At 26.1% G+C, this 26,630-nt stretch overlaps 1 protein-coding gene across 1 annotated transcript in view; it reads left to right on the top strand.

Annotated features, from left to right (window-relative positions):
* The first annotated feature begins 1,165 nt into the window (after positions 1-1,165).
* Positions 1,166-26,630, top strand: part of LOC109603133 (caskin-2) — a 198,887-nt gene continuing 173,422 nt past the window's right edge. Inside the window, exon 1 of the mRNA XM_049963885.1 lies at positions 1,166-1,183. The gene's annotated coding sequence lies outside the window, so the exon portion shown is untranslated. The remainder of the gene's footprint in view (positions 1,184-26,630) is intronic.

Genomic DNA, 26,630 nt, shown 5'->3' with positions numbered 1-26,630 from the left:
GTGAGTAGTAAATTATGCGTTATCCGTTTCGATGGGAACAAAAATAACTAAGAATATTTAAATTGTACAATAACAACAATTACTTTTCTTTGTTCTTTAAAATCATTGTCTGTGTATCAGAGTTTATAATTTTAATAAAGTTTTACATGTTTAAGAATTTATAATATGGATCTGTAATTTTATTAAAAGCAAAATTTTAGTGATGTTTAAAAATATTGTTTTTAAAGGTGTATTTGAAAACAAATACAAATAAATTAAATAAGTGAAACGTGCATCGTTTCTGCGTTTCCATTGGTCGACGGTTGCCAAGTGCATTTTTAACCGATTTGGATGAGGGCAAAACGTGTCCGCAATTTTAATTTTTGAAGAAATAATCTTGTATTGATAGTGTAAAGTGTGTAGAACGCTGGACTTTATGAAAATTTGGCTAAATCACGAGAGATTGTTTATTAAAGTAAGAAATAATTGCTTTTTGAAATATAATTTACAATTATTGACCATATATTATCAAAGTTGGCTATGAATTTATAATGGCACATTTTGTTCAGAAGGATCCAATTATTGTGTTGTGTTGTTATATAAATTTAATTTTGAAATATAGATTTCTTGTACGTTTTGTTGAAATTGTTTATTAAATTAGAAAATTGTACCATCAACAATAAATTGAATATTAATAGTCACAATTGATATAAATGAAATATAAATTGCAATAATTAACCACGTATTTTTGTAGTTGGCTATGAATTCGTAATGGCGTATTTTGTTTAGATCCAGTGCGTCATGTGGAATTTTACTTTTCTTCTTACGCAAGATATTATAAAAATTTGAAAATAATTATTTTTTTATTAAAACCGTTTATAAGGAAATTTATTTTAATCCACTTTATTGAATATTAGTGTTAATGAATCAAATAAATACATTCTAGATTGAACATTTTTGTAGTTGGCTGTGGATTTTTAAATTACGCAGGCGCACCGTGTGTCGTTTCCAGGAATCACAACAATGTGCTTTCTGATTGTTGAGTTACCAAGACCATTTTTAACAAATATTAAAGCGTTTGCGATTCTTGACCAGTTCACATGGATCTTGATGTCGTGTTTGTCACACAAATATGTGATGTGGTGTTTTATCTGACTGATTTATTATTTTGACATAGACTTACAAAAATGTAACAAAAATTAAGGTATGTTTTATTGAGACTGTTTATTAGGTTAGTTTGGAGAATGTTTTTATTTATTTTAAACCGATTATCTAAACATAAATTATATATAACGGCACGTCTTAAAAATAAAAGAAAATTTCTATTTTTCAAATTTTTAAACCAATGATTTTTTAATTTATTTAATTTACTATATTTCAAAACTGTAATTGGAATTAGTGATTTAAATTAAAGAGTCTTTTTGTCTCACGTCTTTTATATTTATAATTATGCATTTTTAATTTTGGTATATATACTCATGACAGCTCTTGGTAGTTAATAGACTGGTTGATTTTAACAACAATTTCATTACTTAACCTAAAGTGTATCTTTTTAGTCGATTTTATTGATTCAAAATTTAAATTTTGCGTTTGTTCTTGCTTGAGCGAAAGAGAAAGAAAATAGATGTTTATGACAGTTAGTGAAGAACGAAAGAAGAAGGTAGTCTAAGTAAACGGTGCATCATTTTTCAACGCGTGGCGCATTTAATAATTTTGTCTGAGTTGGCTATGAATTGCGTATTTTGTTCAGAGTATAACGCGTCTGTGGTTCTCCTTCATTTTTCGGGAATTTCCATGGTTTTGATGTTTGTGTTGTTTATCTAGAATGTATCGGGTCGCGGTTTGTATTAATACTTCCTTTGATTGATTTCAGTGATCGTGTCGCAGGATTTTGTTAAAATTGTTAGAAACTGTAGGTATGGTATCAATCAGGTTATAAATTTAAATTTAATTTTGAAATACAGATTTGGGACATTTTTGTGACATTATTTATTAAATCAGATAATTATACCACTAACACTCATCTAAATTTTAATCATCATTAATTGTAATAAATGAAATATAATTTGAAATAGTAACCACGCATTATTACAGTTAGCTATAAATTTGTAATTGCGGATTTTATTCAGTACTAAGGTGTTTATTACTTTTACTCCGTTTTTAGTGTCCCTCGAGTGATATTTTAATTTTCCTCTAAGGCAGGATTTTATAAAAAAAAGATTTGTTTTTTATTGAAACCGCTAATAAGGATTAATTTAATTTTAATCCACTTTTCTGAATATAAGTGATAATTCATATGAATACATTAGCCAGTTTTGAAATCACAATTTTTTATAGTTGACTGTGGATTTGTAAATTATTAGGAATGACAACAGTGTGCTGTTTTCTGATTGGTCGTCGGTTAGTTAATATTTTTGACAAATTTAGAAGCCTTCGCCACTTGCATGGATTTTTTGTCGCGTGTCCTACGTAAATGTTAGGTGTGATATTTTATGTTTCCTCTGACTGATTTGTATTATATTAATGGCCATTTGCAAAAATTTATCTCAACTTGAGGTGTGTTTAATCGGGAGTGTTTATTAGGTTATTTTGAAATTTATTTTTTTAATTTAAACTATCTAAATCTAAATTATAGCCCACCTAAAGAAAGAAAGAGAAAATTTCTATTTTTCAAAAGTTTAAATTTATAAACTAATGATATTAATTAATTAATATTAATTTAGGGTAGTGTAAAACTAAAAATCTAATTAAATTAATTATATTCTATATTATATAAACTACGGCCCATTTGGAAGCACAACACCTCCATAAAATTTACATTTTTTTTCATTTTGACAATTTTTTTCCTAGCAATATTTTATCTATACATATAAATAAAATTGGAGTATCTGTTTTAATATTGAAATAACCGTTTTTTACTAAATGCATATGAATATAAATACGGTACATACACCAAAATAACATTTTTCACAATTTTTGTCTCTCTGTCTGTCTGTTCCGGTTAATCTCTGAAATGGCTGGACAGAGTTTGAGGGGCAGGTAGCTGATGTAATAAGGAGTAACTTAGGCTACTTTTATTTTAGACAAATTCTTATTTTGGAAAAATAAAGTAATGTTGCAATGTCCAATTACTGTCCAGTACGACGCGCATGCCACTACTGGGCCGTCACGTCGGACGCATCCCTGACGAAGACGCTGGTACAGCTGGTTAATCATAAAATTAATTTAAATTAAAAAGAATTGTTCTTTTAATAAAATGATTGTCTTTTAGGTTTTTAGTAATTTTTTGGGAATCCAGGAAGAATTAGAACTATTTATTTTCACTTTTTTAATGATTTTTCAGGAAATTAGTATTAGAAAATAAATAAAAATCCATAGTTATTATAGTGAAACTGTGTAATTTAATCAGTATGGATTTTGATCGTATGGAAAATGATCGTATGGAATTTGATCCTATGAAAAATGATCATATGGATTTTGATTGTATAGAAAATGATCATATGGATTTTGATCGTACGGATTTTCATCGTATGGAAAATGATCGTACGGATTTTATTCGTGTGGAAAATGATCGGATGGAATTAGGTCACTTTACGTTTTTAGTAATTTCTCACGTTTTTGATGAATTTTTAATATTGTAGTAGTTTTTTTTATGTTTTTCGTAACATCGTTATATTTATATATATGTATATATATATATATATATATATATATATATATATATATACTGTATGTATATATTTCTTTAAGGCTACCACTCCTAATTGTAGCAATTAATGCACCCAAGAAATTTCGATGAGTATGGCTCATTAGTATTTGCTACTCATACGGGAAATTTTCTTCGAAACTAAATTGTTCGAGAGGACCGAAATTTCTTCCAATTTTGCTTTCACGAGAAATTTATTTCACAATAATTTTTACATGAAATTTTTATAATTATTAATTTTTTGGTTATAGAAGTGTAATAAACAGCTTGTAGAAAATATAACCACACTAATTAAGCACTCTTTGAAAAATAAATAAAATTTATTTAATTATAAAACATGATAATATGTATTCATAGGCAAATTGTCACGTGTTTTGGATTAAAACCAAAACCTACAGACTAATTTGTAAGGTATGTATATTGAAGAAATCATATTAGAAATTTTTTTATAGAAAATATACTCTACTCTGAAATGGGTATTTGCCAAATTTCATAAAAAAATTATGCATATTCATAATTATGTGGGAAAATATATTATATTCTATATTATGTATAGTGTGGCCGATTTGATACATATATATCAAATATCTACTTATGGATCAAATCTACTTGTCAATTTTTAAGGTATTAAGGTATATTTAGGAAATCATAGTAGCGATTTTTTTATAGAAACTATAATAACATTACTGAATTAAGTACCACCAATCCATCATCCAATTCAATGTATTTATTACACCGTTTTCGTAAATTCGTGATTATCTTTTTGAATTATTCTGGAGTAATTTCCTTACACAATTCATTAATTCTACCACGAACTTTGAATTTTAAGAGTACTACTGTAAGTATAATCTAATTTTTATAATATTATTAGTATTATATTCCAATATTATTGAAAAATAATAATCCGATTTTTAATTTTTCCAGAAAATATGAATATGCATAATTTTTTATGAAAAAAAAATTAAAAGGATTTTTATACTAAATAATATTATACCAATACTCTTGAATATAAATAAATATAAGAAAACCATGGTCTTACGAAAAAGAAATAACAATTTCAATGGTGGATTGATGGAAGAAAATAAAATTAAGGTATTAGTACATATACTATTCCAAAACTTGAAGAGTATTATTAGTATAATATATTCTTGAAAAATAAGAAAATTTTTGCTATTTTAGAAAGTTTATTCTACTGATTAATTGATTAAAAAAATAAAATTATAAAAATAATATGATTATTAATTTTTCCACAAAATTATAAATATGCATAATTTTTTTATGACATTTGATAAATACCCACCTCATTGGGTGCTTAATCCAGAAAAATTTGCTATTGTTTTCATGTCTGAAAACCTTTGGTTTTGAGACAAAAAACGTTACATTTTGTTTATAAGTATATATTTTCATTCTTAAAAAGAATTATTAAGAGCAGTGAAATAAATGTGTTTAATTTTTAATATTTAAATTGAATACACATATTCAATGTATTTTATACTTTTATTTATATATTTTCAATAAATATAACTTCTGAAAAAAATTGTATTAAAACCTTTTTTGTATACCTTTTAAATACGTATTTAATTGAGACTCGCGAAACATTTCAAATTTTGTAAAATAGTTCGGACTATCAAGGAGCGTGGCCACCCCTGGTACATCATTATAGCCACTACTGTATAAATAAACAAAATCATTTCTCGAACTGAAAAATACGGATATTTAGTTTAAAACAAAATTTGCCGACGAATAGACGCGTGCGATTTTTCGATTTTCCAGACGTCGCGGCGACGATGCCGCAAGAGCGCCGCCGACCGCCCCTGCCTAGCTGGTGGGGGACACGTCCCGTCGCACGCAACCGCGCCGTCCGCCGTCCGCGATTCCGGCCGCACACATTCGTTGTGCACATTCGCGTTGGCATCTAGCCGTGTGTACGTAGCGCTCTTCTCTCTACCCCCGTTACGCGATCTACGGATCATGCCGTCAGGTGATCAGTGAGTTTACACGAAAACGGTTTTGCGCTGAAGCGTGCATATTATTTTGGTGCAGTGATTTAAGTGTGTGGTTTTGTTTAGACAGTGTCCCGTCTCGATTTATGATACGAAGGCCATGAGGAAAATAAACGGTAAGATAACGTTTATCTGGTCGTGGCGTACGTCAACAACGGCCGAAACGACAGCCCAGGCGGAACCTGGACGCATAATGATGCGGAGAAAAAACAACAGTCGATTAATTTAATTACACGCTCCGAGATTTTATCCGCACGCAACAGATTTTCGATACGTACACACACTCACATACACACATCGCCGCTATTGAGGTTATGGTCGTCAAGGCGACGATGAAACTACCTGTTTATTTATTCGCGATTGCCGGCGTATCGCGTAAAGTTCGCCTTCGCATGTTGACGATTTTGCTGGACGGCGATAAAGGTCGCGCTACGATGATGATGTGCATTTTGCATATTTAAATCTCGTTTTGGCTTTTGTGGATGACTGATTCGTTGGTCACGAGTGTTTCTCTCTTGTTGCAGGAAATGATGGCGTTTTGTATTTATTATCTATGTATTAATTATGAATTGGCAAGGATGTGGTACTTACTATCTTTCAGTATCACAGTTGGTCATTTCTATATCCGTTTTCCTTATGTATTTTTTATGGGGATTCACTGAAAATAAAAATGTGTACCATAATAAAAATAATATTAAAATAATGTAATACTTGGTTTACTTTTCTGTAAAAATACTTCTGATATATTTCCTTGTAATACGATATAAAATTATTCAGTAATCCACCAAAATGTTATCATTTTTTATTATTTAAATTACATTGTTTTTTAAAGGTTGTGAAACATGCTAAATTAAAAATATTTGTGACAGATTCCCTTATCTTCTCTTAAAACACTGAATTGGTTAGTTTAAATTTGTACCATATCAAATGTTATCAATTAAATTAGCATAACAGAGTATGAATATAATATTTATTTTATATTTGACAGTAATATTATTGCAAACAAATTCTGAAATATTTTCTGTAACATATTATAATATTATTCAGTAGTTCACCAAAGCAAGATAATGTTTTGTCAACTTAATTGTATTCATTATTTTCTTCAAGGGTTTTTATATTCAAAATCATTCCTGAAATATTTACTAGTAATATACAATTATTCATTAGTTCACCAAAGTGAGAAAATGTTTTGTTATCTAAATTATATTCATTGTATTTCAACTGAATGTAAGTTAATTGAGATATATTTCCTCATCTCATTAATTATCTTTGAAATTTGTACCATAACAAATAATAACAAATAAAATAATGTAATAGAATATCAGTGAATAAGGTTTATGTGTATTTTGTAGTGGTATTGATACAAAAATTGATTTTTCAAATATTTTCTAGTAATATTATATAAAATTAATAAGTAATTCACCAACGTGAAAGTATGTTTTATTATCAAAAATATATTCGTTTTATTTAAGAGTTTTTGTATTTTTGGAACTTGGCAATATAAGATTAATATAAATTATAATAGTAACATTGTTGCAAATATCTATTTCTGAAATATTTCCTGGTAAAATAATATAAAACTATTCAGCAATTCACCAAAACAAGATAGTGTTTTATTATCTAAATTATATTTGTTGTCTTTAAGAGTTCTTAGATGTTTGATTTAAATTGAAATTAATTGAGACATATTTTCTCATTCCTTAATTTATTAATTCGGTTTGAAATTTGTACCATAACACATAATAACAATTAAAGTAATGTACCTAATATAAATACAAAAATTCATTTTTGAAATATTTTCTGGCGTAATAATATAAGGTTATTTAGAAAAGTTCACCGAAGTGAGGGTAATGTCATATTATCAAAATTATATTCGTTTTCTACAAAGGTTTTTAAATTTTTGAGACGTAGAGTTTTATTAATATACAATATTTAATATAAATTTTAGTAGTAATATTGTTGCAAATATCTATTTCTGAAATATTTCCTTGTAGAATATTACTGAGTAATTTACCAAAGTAAGATAATGTTTTATTATCTAAATTATATTCGTTTTCCTTAAAAATTTTCAGATATTTGAACCAAATTAAAATGAATTGAAACATACTTCCTTATTCCTTATTCATTAATTAGGTTTGAAATATGTACCATTATAAATAATAACAATTAAAATAATTTAACAGAATATAAATATAATAAAATATAATTTAAAATTTTATAGTAATATTTTTACAAAAAATGAAATGTAATATAAAATTATTCAGCAGCTCAGTAAAATTACAGAATATTTTATTATCTAAATTATATTCGTCTTCTTTTATATTTTTGAATTTAATTTTCTAAAATAATTCCTGTCATTTTTTCTTTGTTCTCTAGTACATTAATTTGTTTGAACAATTATAATTTAACAAATAATATCAATTAGTAAGAAAATGGATTTATATTATTTAATTTAATTTTTTGCAATATTCTCAAAAATTGTTTAAAATGTTTCCTTATATTATAATATATTCAACGGTTAAAGTTGGTCTTCCTTATACCCTTAGTCTATTAATTGGATAGAAAATTTACAGTTTATCTATCTTTAGTATTCTATCTATCTAAATAATAACAATTAAAATAATAAAACAGAAGAATTAACATAAAACAATTTATGTATAAAAAATGTACGTTTAATATAAATATTTTTCGATTTAGTTACAACTAAACTAAACTAAAGTTGCAAACTAAAACCAACTAAAACTTCCGAACATGTAGATGAATTTCGTTGATTCATGAAGTATTTGTAAACATTGTCGCTTTGAATTAACCCAAATAAATTATGCGAAATATTCAAGTAAACAATGAAAACAGTTAACATGATTTTCCACCAGTTTATTATTCCATCTAATCCCTGAAAATCACCCTCAGATTGACTCTTCATCTGCTCCCTTGCAGTAACCACCCTCCCGAGTACTCATCATATTAACAGATCCATTTCAACACACCTTTCATCTTCCGTACAAACTCGGAGTGCATTATTTTTGCGCTATGCATGCATAATTAATAGGAATGTCCACTTAACCTCGCCTAGAGAGTAAAGTACAACGAATGACATCGAGAGAAAATGTATTATTCACGTCATTTTCTAATTACATTGCTCGGATACCTGGGGTGCACAATTCGAATCGGTCCCCGGTGAATCGCAACCCTTCCATTTCCCACCCAAGACAGCCGAGCCGGGACATTCGCATCTGATAACTTATAATTAATCCGTTTGATAATTAAGAGCCGCCGTCGGTTCATCGGTTCAGTTTTCCACCGAAAATTGTTGCCTGGTTACCGAGGTCTTGGTTATTTCTTGGGTGAAGACCAGACGGTATTAACGGTGCTAACGCCGTCCATATCCGTTTCGGGCGTTTGGCAAAAATGCATAAACTTGACCTTTCCCATTTGTACTATCAAGAGGCATTTAAACCTAACCGTTTTCTTGATATGTTTAAGAAGGTGATAAATCATTAGATTTTTTAATAAGGCAATAAAGTGCCTTTATAAATTTATTTATGAGATTTTGATTTTTGCTAACATGTATTTTATTATTTGAGAATTTTTAATATCAATGTTAATAAAAGGATATTATTAAATATTTGTTGTATTATTAATATTTTAATATTATTTAAAAATGCATGTATAATCATGATCGTTCCCACTTACACTATTAAGAGGAATTTAAACGTTTTCTTGAAATGTTCAAAGTGACAATAATTAATGATTTTTATAATAATCTATACAGTGTTTTTAAATATCTTTATATATTCCTTAAGACCTTTCTTTTTTTGTACTATATATAGTATTTAGAATGTTTTTCTGTGATTTCTGTAATTTATCCAGTTTAATAATGATTTTTAATCACTATAATTACGTTTTAGTATTTTTTTAATGTGAAACAATGTTGTATTAGTTTGTAAAATATTATTAAAAAAAATTTTAAAATATAGTAGTTTTTTTTTGTAATTTAATCAATTTCAACCAGTTAAGTGAAAATCAAGAGGAACTCATATTTTTTTATAATAAATAATTCCCGTTTTTTAATTACATATTATTATTTTATAATTTTTTAATTAAATCATTTATAATTTTTATTATCTTTTCTGATTTTAATTATCTTAAATACTTAATTAAATTAATAAATTTTCTCAAAATAAAACGTACACATTTAAAATAATTTTCATTTTTCAATTACGTATTAATATTTTTTAATTATTTAATTATAATAAAGTGAAAACCAAGAGAAAGTCATAAATATTTTATTTTGATTTTAATTATCTTAAATTAGTAAATTATTTTAAAATAAAATTTTTATTGTTATTTCAATATTATTAATAAATAAAATTCACTAATTTCAGATAATTTCCATTTTCAATTACTTATTATTATTTTTTAATTTTTTAATTATAATCAATTATAATCAATAATAAAGAAAAAAGAGAGTCATAATTTTATATTTTAATTTTAAATAAACTTTAAGACATATTGTTTAAATAAAATTTTTTCCCCCTTTTTTATTATCAATAAATAAAATCCATAACATTTAAATAATTTTTATTTTATTAATTACATTAATTATAATCAATAAATCAAGTGAAAATCAAGAGTCATAATCATAAATTTAAGATAATTTTCATTTTTCAATTACATATTATTTTTTAATTTTTTTTTATTATATTTAATCAATAAATTAAGTGAAAATCAAGAGAAAATCATAATTTTTTAATTTTGATTATCTTAAGTACTTTTTATCCACAAATGTTAAATAATTTTCGATTTTCAATTATACATTATTTTATTTATTAATATTTTATAATTAATCAATAAATCAAGTAAAAAACATGAGATGAGTCGTAATTTCTTATTTTGATTTTGATTATCTTGAATACTTTAGTAAACTTTTTTATTATCAATAAACAAATTTCACAAATTTTAAATAATTTTTATTTATCAATCACACATTATTAATTTTTAATTTTTTAATTATAATTATTTTAAATTTTTGTTTAATTTATAGTCCAACGCTTTCACTTAATATTTATTTAAAATGTCAAGTGCTGTCAGTTATAAATTAATACGCATTTCTATAAGTTTAAAATAGTTTGTGGATAAGATTAGATATACATTTATAATGGATTATTATTTTGTTAATTGCATAGTTTACTTATTTACTTAAAAAACACTCTTATTTAATATTTGTTTAAAAAAGTGAATTAAAATGCAAACGTTTTATAAAAAGTTGGAGTTATCCTTTAATTTCAGTAAGAACAATTCAATATTATTTTAATGGCAAAATTTGGATAATTGAATGAAAATCTTTATGACTCAAAGAGAATTTTTACAGGATTTTGCATATTTAAACTTAACGCAGCTCCGTCTGTTAATGCAATTTGCATCAATCATCCGAGACTAATTCTAGACGCGTTACCCTCTGAAAATAATCTCGGCGAGGTGCAGTTTAAAAAGTTTTCAACTGTAGGTAGGGGTGCGAGGGTCGCGCATAAATCCACCCCGAAACCCAATTAGAAACTGATAAGAATAACGAAGATAAAATCAACGGCCCACCGTTGCACCGGATAAAAGAGGAAATTTACAATTGCCATGCCACCGGAGTAGTGCGAGGGGGGAACGATTTCGCGAGGTCCCGGTCTAATTCCCCACGAGAGCGATACGAACGGCCGCCCCCGAACCGCATTTACGACCATCCGCTAATACATCCCCCGGTTTTCACGGATCCCGTCAAGGTGAAGTCGTAAAACGGACCACCACACGCACACACACACATACGCACGTCCCGACTCGAAAATGGTGAACTGAAATCGTATTTCCTATTTCCGGGGGTCTTTTAAAACGGTCCGCCATCGATCAACCCCCGGAATTTTGTTGTGCGACCGCAACCCGACCTCCGTCCTACGTTGGTGTATATCTAATCTAAAAGACGGATTGGATAACTGTTTTTTATTAACTATTTTTATTAACTATTTGACAAGGTGTCGATTTTCGGTCACATCGACAATCAACACGTAGTTCTTACGTGGTTCGATACGAAGAGAACGTGTTTTCACGGTCGGACGTCCTGTCGAGATTTTATGGTTGCAGTCGAATGTATTATTCTAATTTTTATCCAGTTTCACAGCACTTATCGTATCTCGTATATTAAATCAACATGTGGGAGGCCACAGTTATTAGTTTCTCGGTTTACGGGGTCCATATATCATCTTGTTTATTGCCGGATTGATAGGAAATAGTCTTCGGTTGTTGTAGTCAATTTTTGAAATCGATGGAACGGTACTGAGAGGAATTCTGTATTTGGAACTAACTTAATAAAATTTATTAGAGTTATTTAAAAAGAATTATGATAAATACGATAATTTGTCAATACGAAAGGTTAAAGATGTGCTAAACATTTTTGTGCTTTGTAGTAAATGTTTATTTACAAGTATAGGTATGAAAATTTTCCACACAACTTAAAAATTAATTATTAAATTAAAGTAATAAATATTCCCTATTTGTCACTTAAAAATATATATACCTAAACTGCAACACAAAATAATAAGAATCAAATTAAATTTGACGGTATTATAATTGTAAACAATATATTTTTATTTCTAATTAACAGCCTCTTCGTTAATATTCGATTCGGGTCAGGATTTTGAGATTCCATATTGTTCATTTATCACGTCTATTTACATTTTACTCGAAATTATACACTATTTAATTCTGTATTACTAATTAACAATAATGAAATTGACAAAACGAAAATGTCTCATCATTTCTTCACTGAGGCAGTTTTCTAAAAGTGATTTAATTATCCGAACCATGGCTACATTTGGCTACCCATTGGTGCCTTCGTTTTGCTTAGTTTATTTATTATTTGTCTTAATACTAATTCTCCGACATACATAACCAATATGAATATATTTTTTTAAAATCTGCTGATGTAATGATTAAATGAGTTTTAAATTCCAAATAATTATGTTCAGCAAAAATTTTTTGTTAATTTTTCATGCACTTAAACAGTATAATTGTCTTTTTTAATTTTGGCAACGTAAAAATTAATTTTTAATCCAAAATATTAAATGTCTCATATTTACTGTATTAAATACAATTTTTACTTAATTTGACGAAATTTTAATTGTAAGCAATTATTTTTAATTTCTAATTAATTACGTTTAACAAATATTTTGCATTGAATTTTTTGTACATCAAACAGTTAAATTATTTTCTTTTTCCATTTTGTTCTAAAAATTGGTGTAAATTCCAAATCATGAAATATTCCATATTTACTTAATTAAAATATAAACCCCATCAAAGCAATTACAATTTTTATTTAATATGATGAAATTATAATTGTAAGAAATTATGTTATATTTTTAATTAATTACGTTTAGCAAATATTTTTTGTTTGAAAACACTTAACAAGTAAATTATCTTCGCCATGTATAATTGAAAGCAGTTCAGCAAAAATTTTTCGTGATAAAAACTGATAATTTTCTTTTTAAATTTACATTAAAATATAAACTTTGACTCAAAATAAATATTTTATTTCTTATTATGTCTAACGAAACATGGAATATTCCATATTCACTACATTATAATATAAACCCCAACTCAAAGTAAACATTATTTTGATATAATTTGTTGATTTCAATTATTATCAATGATTATAATGATGATTAACATATAATAAATTAATTCTTGCATATAAATTCTTTGGCTCCACAATTATGAAACGTTACATTTTCAATTACACATCAGTCAAGTGAAATAAACAGTTATTTATTAACACTCTATGCTATAAATCATCGTTTGGCACCTTTCCGCGTGAAAATATTGAAAAAAAAACTGTTTTCACGGCTGAAATATTCGGGGAATTTAAATTTTTAATTGAAGTTTAATTATCCGTATAAACAAGTCTGTTTTTTTGCTAACAGCGTTTATTATTTTTGAATACGTAAAGCGCACATAAAAAACTTATAAATATAATATCAGTAGCAAACATTTTTTTGTTTGTCGTCGATAATTCCTATGTTTTTATTGTTATTAAATTCGCATATTTAACTCGCCCGTAATGTGAAGTACGTTAAATTACATGTAGTGTAATTTGCATGCTAAGTAAGACATTGTCATAAAAACAATATACAGTTACCGATTTAAAATATTAATATTTATAAACGTAACTAGGAAATTTTAATGTAAGTGTAAACGTAAATTAATCTTAATTAAACACTGTTCAATGAACCGACTAAACAAATTTTATTTTGTACTCGAGGTGAGTTAAATGCTTGTACACCGGGAAAAAAAAGTTGGCTAATAAATTGATTCAAGAGTTATTAATTACATCTGTTACTCGTGAACCATTAATTTTAATGGTCTTTCGTTTATGATAATATGCCACTTCATTAATGGATTTTAATTGTAATTGTGGTGTTCAGTCAATAGAAATTGAGTAGTTTTCTAAAAATTTTGTTGAATGTGTTTGTATTGAACCGATGTGACCAATTATGCGAATAATGATTTGGGTTATTGCAGAAGGTTTATGAATAATTATTTATGTAAATGTGATTATTTTCATGTTTTTAATTATAAAATTGTTTAATTGTTTTAAAAATAAAATATGGCAAGAATTCCATTTTTGCATGAACTTTCGACCAACTTTCTTTATAATTAAATATTTTTAATATTATCTTATTGTTTGCAGTTATGAGGTATTATTATATGTTTTATTGCATTTCTTCTTATATTATTAATAATTACCATACATTAAGTGGTTTAAAAATAAAATATATTATAATAAACATTTCAATTTTTATATAATGATAAATGATTTTTTATAATTAGGGAATATTAATTCAGATAAAAATAAAATTTACCAAGAAACATTTTAATTTTTGCATTTCTTTTTATTTGATTAACATTTTTTGTGATAAAAATGGATTATAATTATTATTTGAGCAGTAAACCAATTATTTATGTATTTATTTGGAATTATGAAATATTTTTTACTGGTTTCATTATTTTTCTATTCTTACATTTCTTATAATAATGGAATATTATTTCGTTTAAAATAAAATTCATCAAGGAACATTCCAAATTTTTATATTTCTGTTTATTTGATTAATATTTTGTACAATATTTTTTTATAATTCATTATAATTGTAATTTGTGTAGTAAACCAATTATTATTATTATTATTATTATGTAATTATTTGTAATTATGAATTATTTTTTTTTGTACTTTTATTATGTTTCTTTTCTTATAATAATTATGATTAATTATTAATTAATTTCTTTAAAAATAAAATTAGCAAGAAATATCGATTAATATTTTTTGTAAAAAAAAAAAGATTATAATTATAATTTAGGCAATGAATTATTAATAATTACGTAATTATTTGTAATTATGAAGTATTTTTTATTCTTATAGTTTTTTATTCTTCTATTCGTATAGTTTTATATCTATGGAATATTAATTAACCCATTTAAAAATAAAATTTAACAAGAAACATTTCTAATTTTTTTTGTTATTTTTATTTGATTAATATTTTTTATAATAGAAGTGGGTAATAATTATAATTTGAGCAGTGAATGAATTTTCTTGATATATTTTTACTGGTTTTATTATTTTTCTAATCTAATATTTTTTATATTTATGGAATATTGATTCGTTTAAATATAAAATTTAACAAGAAAATTTCAATTTTTTTATTTCTTATTATTCGATTAACATTTTTTGTAATAAAAAATGACTATAATTATAATTTGGACAGTGAACCAATTATTAATAATTACATAATTATTTTTAATTATAAAGTATTTTGATTAATTTTATTATTTTTTGATTCTTGTATTTTTTATAATTATGTAATATTAATTCGTTTAAAAATAAAATTCATCAAGAAATATTCCATTTTTCTTTTTACTTGATTGACATAATTTGTAATAAAAAATGATTATAATTATAATTTGAGCAGTGAAACAAATATTATTTTTTATGTAAGTATTTGTAATTAAAAAGTATTTTTTACTGGCTTTATTATTTTTTTAATTATATATTTTTTATAATTATGGAATATTAATTCGTCAAGAAACATTCCAATTTTTGTAATTCATTTTATTTGATTAATATTTTTCATAATAAAAAATAATTATAATTATTACTTATAATTAGGAAATACCTTTACCTTTTACTGGTTTATTACTTTTTTATCTTATAAAAATATAATATAATAAAAAACATTTATTATAATATAAAATTACACTTATTACTTGAACAGTATATTTTTTCTGGTTTTATTGTTTTTGTAACCTTGTTTAAGTGAAAATAATACAAAATATTTAAATTGATTAATTAATTTAAGCAGTTCAAAATCTGTTTAAAACCCCTCTGCCAGATTTACACACGTTTAAAGAAACCCTACGTCTTAATTCCCCCTTATCGTCGCATCCCATAAAAGTTGTGCTGCCTAAAAGAATTCAATTACCGAAAGTAAACTCCGAAGAAACGCGGTATCGGAAGAATAAAACGAGCGGAAAGCTCGAACGGAACGTTGTAAGGTGCGCGTGTATCCCAACCGTCCGAACAACCTCCCCTTCGAAAACGTTTTTGCAAATGTGCCGCCGCCATTTAATTCGATACCGCCCACATTCCGACATCCCTTTGCAACCGGATCGGCGCGTCCACTCCGCATTGTGTTTCACCAAATGGATCGGCCGCGAAAATGAAATTCTTCCGTTGCGATCGACGATGTCGGCAGTCTCGTAATTAAGCGGGACGGAACGAGACTTATTCTTTACTTTTATTTCAAAGACACGAACGATTCCGCCGACACCGGCGCCTCCGCCAAAATCGTAAAAAATAGTGAGCCCCGGTAGGAAGCTGAGGATCTCGACAATGAGCGGATGCAAAAACTTAAATCCAGATTAATGGAGGTTTTTATGCAAAACGGCTCCTCGAACTTAACTTATTCAGATGCGCCATGCCGATATATATCAACGTGGAGTTTGTCGCCCGTCTGCTGAGCATCGCCGGATTTCGCGGAGGGATGGGCACTCGTTCGACGAACATTGCAATTTATCCCTTGCATAAATGAATAAAATTTCGGTTCGCCCTCTCAATTTTAACGTATGCCCGGAAGGCGGGGGAACTGTCAATCACCTACACATGTTCTCGATTATTACACGTATATTTGAAAATTAAGTGGAACCCGTGCTTGGATCGAAAAGCACAACGTGAAAAGTGAAGGTAATCTTTTTAGGGAATTGAATTTGTATCGATTTTACAGCTTTCGTTTTTTTGCACGCAACCACGTGAAAATGAATCCTTATCTATATTCCGAAAATTTAATGCTGTTAGGTTTAATGAAAAGTCAATATCGTTGTTGTAAAAGTGGGCTAACGGAACAGGTCGATGTTAAGTGTGGTCTAATCCTTTAATATCAAATTGTTTCTGTCGGTTCTGCTGATGAATAAAGTGGATTAATAAATTGCTTTCGTATTCCAAACTCATAATGAGTTTATTACTTACAAAAAAAGATAATTTTCATTATCTACAGATACGTTAATGGACTAGTCATGTTTTTTTATGTTAGAGTCAACGCATTGATTATATACTTTTACTATATTTGATTTATTTCATATACAAATCAAACGAATTTATCAAATAACTGTTGAAATTGGAATTGAAATAACAGGTATTATAATGGTAATGTATATGCATTATTTTATTTTATAAATCATACGAAAAGGGTTCATCATTCATATAAAAAATTTAAGAAAAATACTAAAATCTTTTAGTATCTATATATTAATTTTATTTTAATTATATATTATGTGTGGACAATCAGATGATATTCCTTATTAATATAAAAAACATTAAGAATATCTATATCTAATTTTGTCTATGTTGTTTAGATTAGGACGAAAAGAAATCATTTATAAAATAGCTATTATTTATCCTACTAAGAATAATACAAAAATTAAACAAAGAAAACTCTGATACGAAAATTTAGAAAGTATGTAAAAGCGTGATCTTTTTCCATTTAATTATGTTCTATTTCTGATTGGAAATTGTAGTTTAATGCAAAAAAATAATTTTTATTAACCAATTCCTCTGATAAAATATTCTCCTACATAAAAATAAGTTTCAAACTATTCTATTTTTTAGAATATTGTTATTAACAATGAAAAATATAAAAATTAAATCTCTGATACGAAAATTTTTGTTTTTTAGAAATACTTAATAAAAAAATTTTGACATTAAATTTAGGTAGAATGAAAAGCATGATTTTTTTCTTGGAGTTATACTGTATCTCTGATTCGAAAATTGTAGTTTTAGTACAATTAAAGTAATTTTTATTAAAAAATTCTGGTAAAATATTTTTCTACGTAAAACAAAAATTACTATTTAAAACATTTTTACTAAGATTGAAAAATGTAAAAATGAAATCTCTGATTCCCAAAATTTTTGTTAGAGTAATATTTAAAACAATTTTTACATTAAATTTAGGTGTATGAAAAGCATGATATTTTTTCTTGGAATTGTATTCTTTTTTTGAATCGAAAACTGTAATTTTAGTAAAAATTTTTTTAACAAATTTTCATGATAAAATATTTTTTTGCATAAAAAGAAAATACAGCGGAAAATATTTTTTTAGAATGTTCTAAAAAGGGAATCTCTGATACGATAGAATGTTTTTGTTTAGAATAAAAAATGTAAAAAGGGAATATGAAAAATATGTTAAAAGCTAACTTAATAAAACAATTTTGATATTAAATTTAAGTAGTAGTGTTCTAGTTCTGGTTGGAAAATTGTAGTTTTAGTACAAAAAATTATTAACAAATTCTCCTGATAAAATATTTTACTACATTAAGATAAATTACAACGAAATATATTTTTACTACCAATGGAAAATTTAAAAATAAAAACTGAGTCAAAAATCTTGTAAAAAGAAAATTTACCAGAACTATTTTTACATTAAATTTAGGTGATACTTAATGCATCATGATCTTTTTTTGTGTTGCTATATTCTATTTCTAATTCGAAAATTGTAGTTTTTAATTTTTGTTAACAAATTCTTTTGTTAAAATATTCTTCTGCATAAAAATAAATTATAACAAGAACTCGGAAACAAAATATATTATCAAAGAAAATTTTAGAAAAACAATTTATAAATTAAATTCAGACTGTACATAAGTATTTTTTTCCATGCTGTCACATTGTAATTTTGATTATTTTAGTTGTTCTCGATAATCCCTGGCTTATAGTTGGTATAGTATATTAGTACATTTAGTTCAAGGTGTTTTTGTTAACGGAGGCTAAATATATGAAAAAACACTAATATCAAGTGATAAGTTAATACCTCTACCAGATGAAGTTCCTAAATATTGATTTATTGAATTTCGATTCATTCTATAACGAATCTAATAGAGATAACGATTTGTATAATTCTCATTGCGTGTAAAAAGGGAACCTACTTCAATAATGTTTCGAAATATATACGAACCAACAACTCTTATTTTACTGCCCAAATAGAATTGATATTTTACCACTCATAATTTTAGCTGAATGTTCATAGTTCCCGAACTAGAAAACATAAAGCGGCGAAAATTAACCCTGTCTCGCGAAATAAATTTAATACAACCGCGGATTTATGTTCTGTGGCGCCAGTTCCAGTTCTTTGCCGCAGTAAATTCGTTAAAAAGTGCACGCTGCATGCGCCGTATCAACCAGTCCTATTTTATTGTTGACAATTCGAATTACGGAAATCAAGATTTATTCGCATAATTGGTTCATTGCCTGGAAATAACTATTTATTGTTCATTAAATTTGCGTTTACACCGACTGCCCGCGTACGCATTACAGAATAATAAATTGAAAAAATTTAACCGGCTATGCATTATTATTATTCATACGGTTATATCTATGCACGGTTTTTTCCACTATCCGTTCGTCATAGCTAATAACGGACTAATCTGAATTACAAAATTGTTCTGGTTTATCTAGTAATCGATGAAAAAATTGTTTCATCGGAGGCAAAACAAAAATAACGCAACAAGTTGCCACGATAACAATTTGCGTTTGTTACTGATTGTGAAGTTACTGCGTTTATCAGTTTCAAAAATAAAATGAACAATTCTCAGTTCAAACAAGCGAAGTAAGAACCTTTTGTGTCATAACATTTTGTCAACGAGAAACAGGCTTATTTATACCGGTGGTATAGAACTCTGGAGTTCTGGAAGCGACAAAGTTGTTGAAATTGGTTTGTGATCATTTTGATTTTTAAGACGTTGTCGAAATTATTTATAGATTTGGTTCGTCCACCTTCTGCAGTTTAACTTGTTCGACGGGTGGATGAGCATTGTCATGAGAAGGTACTTCACTGCCGTAATTGTTTTCTCAGGATTCATGAAGTTGTAATGGGTCACTGGCACTGGCAGCAGACCACCAAACTGTAGTCAGAAGTCTTTTGACCTAATTTTGTTTTTGGAAAGTACTTGGGAGTTAGATTTCATTGTGGTGGATGTCGCAGATTGTTATATAACAACAACAACGAAAACAACATTTTTTTTTCAAAAATCATTTTTATTCATCAATATCCTTTTAGAGTGATACAATCGTTCCAACGTTTTTATACCATGTTTATAAAAGGATTTATCCTATGCTTCAAAATAGGATTCAGTTTCGACAATGACCTCCTCATTTAAGCGAAATTTTTTCCCCTGGAGCATTTCTTTGAAATCAGCAAAGAGCCAGTAGTCGCTGGGGGCTAAATCTGGCGAATACGGGGGGTGGGGATGCAAATCAAAGCCAACTTGTTCAATTTTGCCTTTGTTTTCATGGACTTGTGGTTTGCTGTTTTGTTCCACTGAAAGGAATCGCGGCACCCACTTGGAAAAAACCTTTTTCATTCTCAATTTTTCATGAAGGATGTAAATACGCTTCCAGATGATATCTGTGTCATTTCTGCAATCTCAAGGACCTTCACTTTGCGTTTTTTCATTATGATTTTTAATAATTCACTCACATTTTCCGGTGTAACGGCTTCCAATGGCCTACCCGGACGTTCCGCATTTTTTGTGTTCGTACGACCATGTTTAAACTCAGTAAGTATACCACCGACAAATCGTTGGTTTGGATGGAGAGGAGTCCAGGTAATGTTTTTCAAGCCATTGCTGGGCTTCTACGGTGTTTTTACCCATTAAGAAACAATGTTTTATCAACACGCAAAACTCGCTTTTCTCCATTTTTCAAACAAATTACAAAGTGACTTTACTCTAACCTCGATAACTCTGCTGTTTGTGGTCCGATCGACGTGAAATTTTTACACGTTTCATGTAAAGGTTCGTACTCTAGGGAAACGTGGCCAGTTTGGTACTACTAGGACCATTTCTGGGTTAGTCTCGGGACTTACTGAACGATGTATTAGTATTCATTTTTCATCGTTAGTCACAATCTAATTGAGGAATAGCTTGTTTCAACTAAAATCATCGTAAACTTAAGCATATTGCCTTATTTTACTAGAATGGTTATTTATTAAAAATTAAAGGTGTAATAGTAGAATTGTAATAAAAGAAATAAATATCAATTAGAAATTAAACCAAAGATAACTTAATATGTATTTTACAAAATAACTAAGAATATTACTATTATTATTTATTTTTTATTTAAAATTTTCTTCCAAAATTGCTGAAATTTAATCTAACCCAAAGTTCCCAAAACATAAAACTTTTAACAAACAAAATTAATTTTACCAGTCTTTATCTTGATAGAATTTCGGAAAGTAAATACAAACAGAATATTCAAAATTAAATAGAGGAACACAAGCTAGAAAGAGAAAACAAATGGGAAACTGTAACTTTGCGTAAACGTCCCCGGGTCATAGATTTTCCTTAATCTACTCGGCGTTTAATTCCGTTGAATGTTTGCTTGTAACTGAAGCCGTTTTAATTACGCACCCAATTTGACATAGTTTTTGCCACAGGCACGCTCCACCAACATCAAGCCGACTACAATTGTGCGTGTAATTTTATCTGAAACTGCACGTTTCCTCGCCAATAAACTTTCAACAATATTTTAATTGTCGAATAAATTCATACGATTTTGCATTCCGGTCACGAATAATTCATGCAGACACAAATGCAGATCAGTTGTAAACTCGGTTAGGCCGAAATAATTAGCGCACGAACGGTAATTCGTCGAGTTGTAAAATGCATGAACCCAAATCGGTGATCCATCGATCGACCCGATTTACTAAATTTAACGTCCCGTCTGAAAATTTAATTGGTCCAAAATGTCTTGAGTGCCGTTTTCCCTGTCTGATCTAATTGTTCCGGCCGATTTGATTGGCCCGGGCGTTTATACAATTACCGAAACGGTTATCTTGTAATTACGACAGTTCATGTTCGCAATTAGTAACAAATATAAATTGTTATCGTGTAACATGTTTTGGTTCTTATTAAATAATTTTTATTACTACCAACCTTAAATGTTAAAAAGGGTAATTACGTACTATCTAAATTTAATGTAGTTATTTCAAGGTTTTTGTTTTTGAGTTTTTCTTTCTTAACAGCAATTTTCTAAACAATCACAACGGTGTGATTTAATTTTATATAAAAATTCAGGAGAATTTGTTGTTAAAAATTACTTTTTTGCATTAATATTACAATTCTCCAATAATAATTAGAACACAGCACTTCTTACTCTCTAACTAATAGTATAAAATTTGTTTTGTTTTTTTGGTAACATTTTTGTTTCAGATTAGAAATCAACAAAATAAATATTCTAAATTTTATATATAATTATTTTATATAACAAAATAATTATTTTTTTTAATGAGAAAAAAGTATTTGCTTCTTTTCTATTTTTCTTTAATTATTGTCAACAATTTCTTTTTTATATTTGATGGAAATTTTTTTGATGATATAAAATATTAAATTACAAAAGTTTATTTTCTAATATATTTTTAATCATTTACTAGATTTTCTTTTTTAAGTTTAGTGTATATAAATTTTATTAAAATTATTATGACAAAGTATGAAAAATAAAATCAACACGTTACTTATTCACCAAATAAAATATTTTGAAAGTTTTCTATAAATATTTTTTAAACACTCAATTTTTTATATCAACATATAGAATAAAAATTAATATTTTTCTATTTATTTAGGAAAAAATATTTGAATGTAAAAGTTTATTTTCTAATTTAATTAAATTATTGGATAAAATTTATATATTTTTTATATTTGGTGTAATTTTTTTCAGATATAAAATATCAAATTACAAAATTTTATTCTCTAAATATATTTTAACAATTTACGAGAATTTCTTTTTTAAGATTAGTGTAAATAAATTTCATTTAATTTTAATATTTTTTAAACACTCAAATTTTTAAAAATCAGCATATGGAATAAGAATAATTATTTTTTTTTAAATATTTGAATATAAAAGTTTATTTTCCAATTTACTTTAATTATTGGACAAAATTTCTATTTTACATTTAATTTTTTTCGTCCACAAAAAACATGGATAGAAAAGTGTTTTTTCTTCAATACATTTTAATAACCCTAATATCTTTTTACTTTTACTGTAAATAAACTCCATTAAAATCACAACGTCGACAGATAAAAAACCCACAAAAACGAACACGTCCATTTATCTTTTCGTTCCATATTGTTTGGGCTAGTAATTTCCTCCCAATTAATAATAAAACAATTAGTTTCGCTGGCCGTCAAAAAAGCCGGTTCGGCGACAGTTTCGTCCGTCTAATTTTATGCACGGGTCCGCCCCCGCGAAGAACATACCCTTTTTAATTTAATTTCGCATAATCCATCATCATCTGCCCTCATAAATTTTAATGCGGTTTTCTAAAGCCCGACTTTCTATTTCGCCGTCTAATGCAAACGAAAATAAAAAACGTCGCCGCATGCGAAATGTAATTAACTAAAGTGTCGAAAAGGACTTTGTACGGAAAGATTTCTGTTTTATTTACAGGTAAGCGAATTAATTGAAACGGCCGATGGGAGATGATCGTGGAAAACGAACGGTACCCGTATCCGAGTGCCGTTTTCTCTGAAAACCCGGAGTGTTTTACATATTTGTTCGTGGGTTGGCAGTCGACGTTGCTGTTTGCACACGCCGCCGCCCCGTCTGCCAGACACTATTTGTGTTATTGTTGAGTCGATGCTTTTGTTTGCATAATAAGCTGAGTAGCTTGAACCCTTCATTAATACCGGTCGTACGTATGTACACACGCTGCATCGCGGAATGGAAACAGATATTCATAAGCGAAACAACAAAGAAAACCAGAATCGACGAAACATTAGCTCAATGTACGTATCAGTTTGAATAATCTCCATCAATTTGCACAATTTTAAATTACTTCACTTTAATATTCATTTTAGTAATTGCATTAGAATAATATTACAAATTGCCATAATATACAGTGTGGTTCATTTAAAATGGATGTATTTATGATTTAATTTTAATAAATAATAGCTTAAAAGATATACTTAAAAAAATCTACGTCGTATATATTATGTATAATAGTTCTATTTTATAATTAATTTAATTTATTACCAGGAAATTTTACAAAAACTCAAAAATATATAATATTTTTTTTATAAATATTATAATATTAATTAAAGCAAAAAGTTAATAACTTCTTATTATTTATTCATTTTATGAAATTTTAAAAATTATCTTATATTTCTTATAAATGTTGTATATTTCAAAAATCCTAATTTTAGAAAATGAATGATATGTGAAAACATGCGTGAATGACAATAATGTTAGTAGAATTATTTTATTATTCATTTTATTATTTTGATAATTACCAAATTATGAAAATGTCTTACAATTATTATAAATATTGATATTTTAAAAAATATTAATTTCAGAAAAAAAGTATGATTTGTAGGAAAAAAATGAATGTACAACAATAAACTTAATAGACTTATTTTATTATCTGGATAATTATCAAATTTTGAAAAATATAATATATATGATAATTTATAAGAAAAAAAAATATGAAAAACAATAAATAAATTTAATACAATTTTTAATTTTTATCTATTTTATTATTTGGATAATAATTAAAATTTGAAAAATATTTTAAATTTGTTATAAATATTAAAAAGATAAAATAAATTTTAAAAATCAATTATTTTCAGGACAAAAATGGATAAATAACAATAAATTTAATAAAGTTATTTTACTATACATTTATTTTATAATATGTATAAATTTTGATTAAAATATCCCACATTTGTTTTAAATGTAAGTTTTTTTTTTTAAATTAAATATTTAAAAAAAAATGGGAATGATTTGGAAAAAAATGAATAAATACCAATAAATTTAATAGATTTATTTTATTATCCGGATAATTATCAAATTTTAAAAAATCTAAAAATAAAAATATTTGATTATTTAGTAATCTGAATTAAATAAATAAATAAATAACATAACAGAATAAATTTAAAGATTTTGAACAGTATCCTACGTTTATTAAAAATATTGGAATTTTTAAAAATCTTAATTTTAGAAAAAATAATTGCAAGAAAAAAAAAAAATGAAAAGTAAAAAAAAAGAATTAATAACAGTAAGATTAATATACTTTACTTATTATTTATTTATTTTATTAGAATTATCATTTTAAAATAATGAAAAAAAAGAATCATTTATGAAAAATAAAAATAGAATTATTATTACTCAAAAATTGATTTGATTTGTGAAATCATAAAAATGAATAAATAATAATAAATTAAATGAACTTATATTTATTTTATTATCGATTAATTGTCAAATTTTGAAAAAAATCTACATTTGTTATAAATGTCGAATTTTTTAATAATCTGAAATTAAAAAAAGGTTAGTTTGCAGTAAAAAATGAATGAATAAAAGTAAATTTAATAGACTTATTAAATTTTTTATTTATTTTATAATGTTATTTGGATAATAACCAAATTTTGAAATATATCTTGTATTTGTCATAAATATTTGTTTTATTTTTTAAATCTTAATTTTAGAAAAAAAAAAAAATAATTTGCGGGAAAAATGTGAATGAATAACAATAGATTTAATAGACTATTATTCATTTATTTTATTATATGGATGGTTATCAAATTAAAAAAAAAAAAACACACACATTTGTTATAAATATTTGAATTTTTAAAAATCTAAATTTAGAAAAAAAGAAAGAATTATTTGCAGTAAAACATGAACGAATAACAATAAATTTTATAGACTTCAATGACTATCAATAAATTTCATAGACTTTAATTCTAAAAAAAATAAATGAATTTAATACATTTACTTATTTTGAATTACAAAATTTAATAATGAAAAAAAAAAAAAGATTTTATAACAATAAAATTCTTATTTTAATATTCATTTATTTTATTATCTTGATATTTATCAATTTTTAAAAACTATTCCACGTTTTTTATAAATATTAGATATTTATAAAAATTTGAGTTTGAGTTTTGAGAAACAAAAAATAAATGAATTGATTTGCAGAAAAAAAAATGAATAAATAACAATAAATTTAACAGACTTATTTTTAATATTATATATTAAATTACAACTTTGAAATTTGAATATTAGAAAAAAATTAATTATTTTTTAAATTTATTATTTATTTAAATTTTATTTAAAAAAAGAGTTAATGAATGTTAAAATGTTCATAATTTCATATATTATTATTAATTAATTTTATTATATGGATAATTATAAAATTTTGGAAGATGACCAATATTTCTCATAATTATCATTGGACAAAACTCGAATTACACAAGAAAATAAAAATAATATTACATAATAAATTTAATAGTTCAAAACTTTAAATTTATTCAGATAATAAATTAAGATAATAATATAATAAATTATTAATTATTTATTATTAATTTATTATCTGGAT

This window comes from Aethina tumida, chromosome 2 (assembly GCF_024364675.1).
Source record: "Aethina tumida isolate Nest 87 chromosome 2, icAetTumi1.1, whole genome shotgun sequence".
NCBI lineage: Eukaryota > Metazoa > Arthropoda > Insecta > Coleoptera > Nitidulidae > Aethina > Aethina tumida.
Note: the sequence above shows the minus strand (reverse complement) of the source record. Positions and strands in the feature narration are given on the sequence as shown.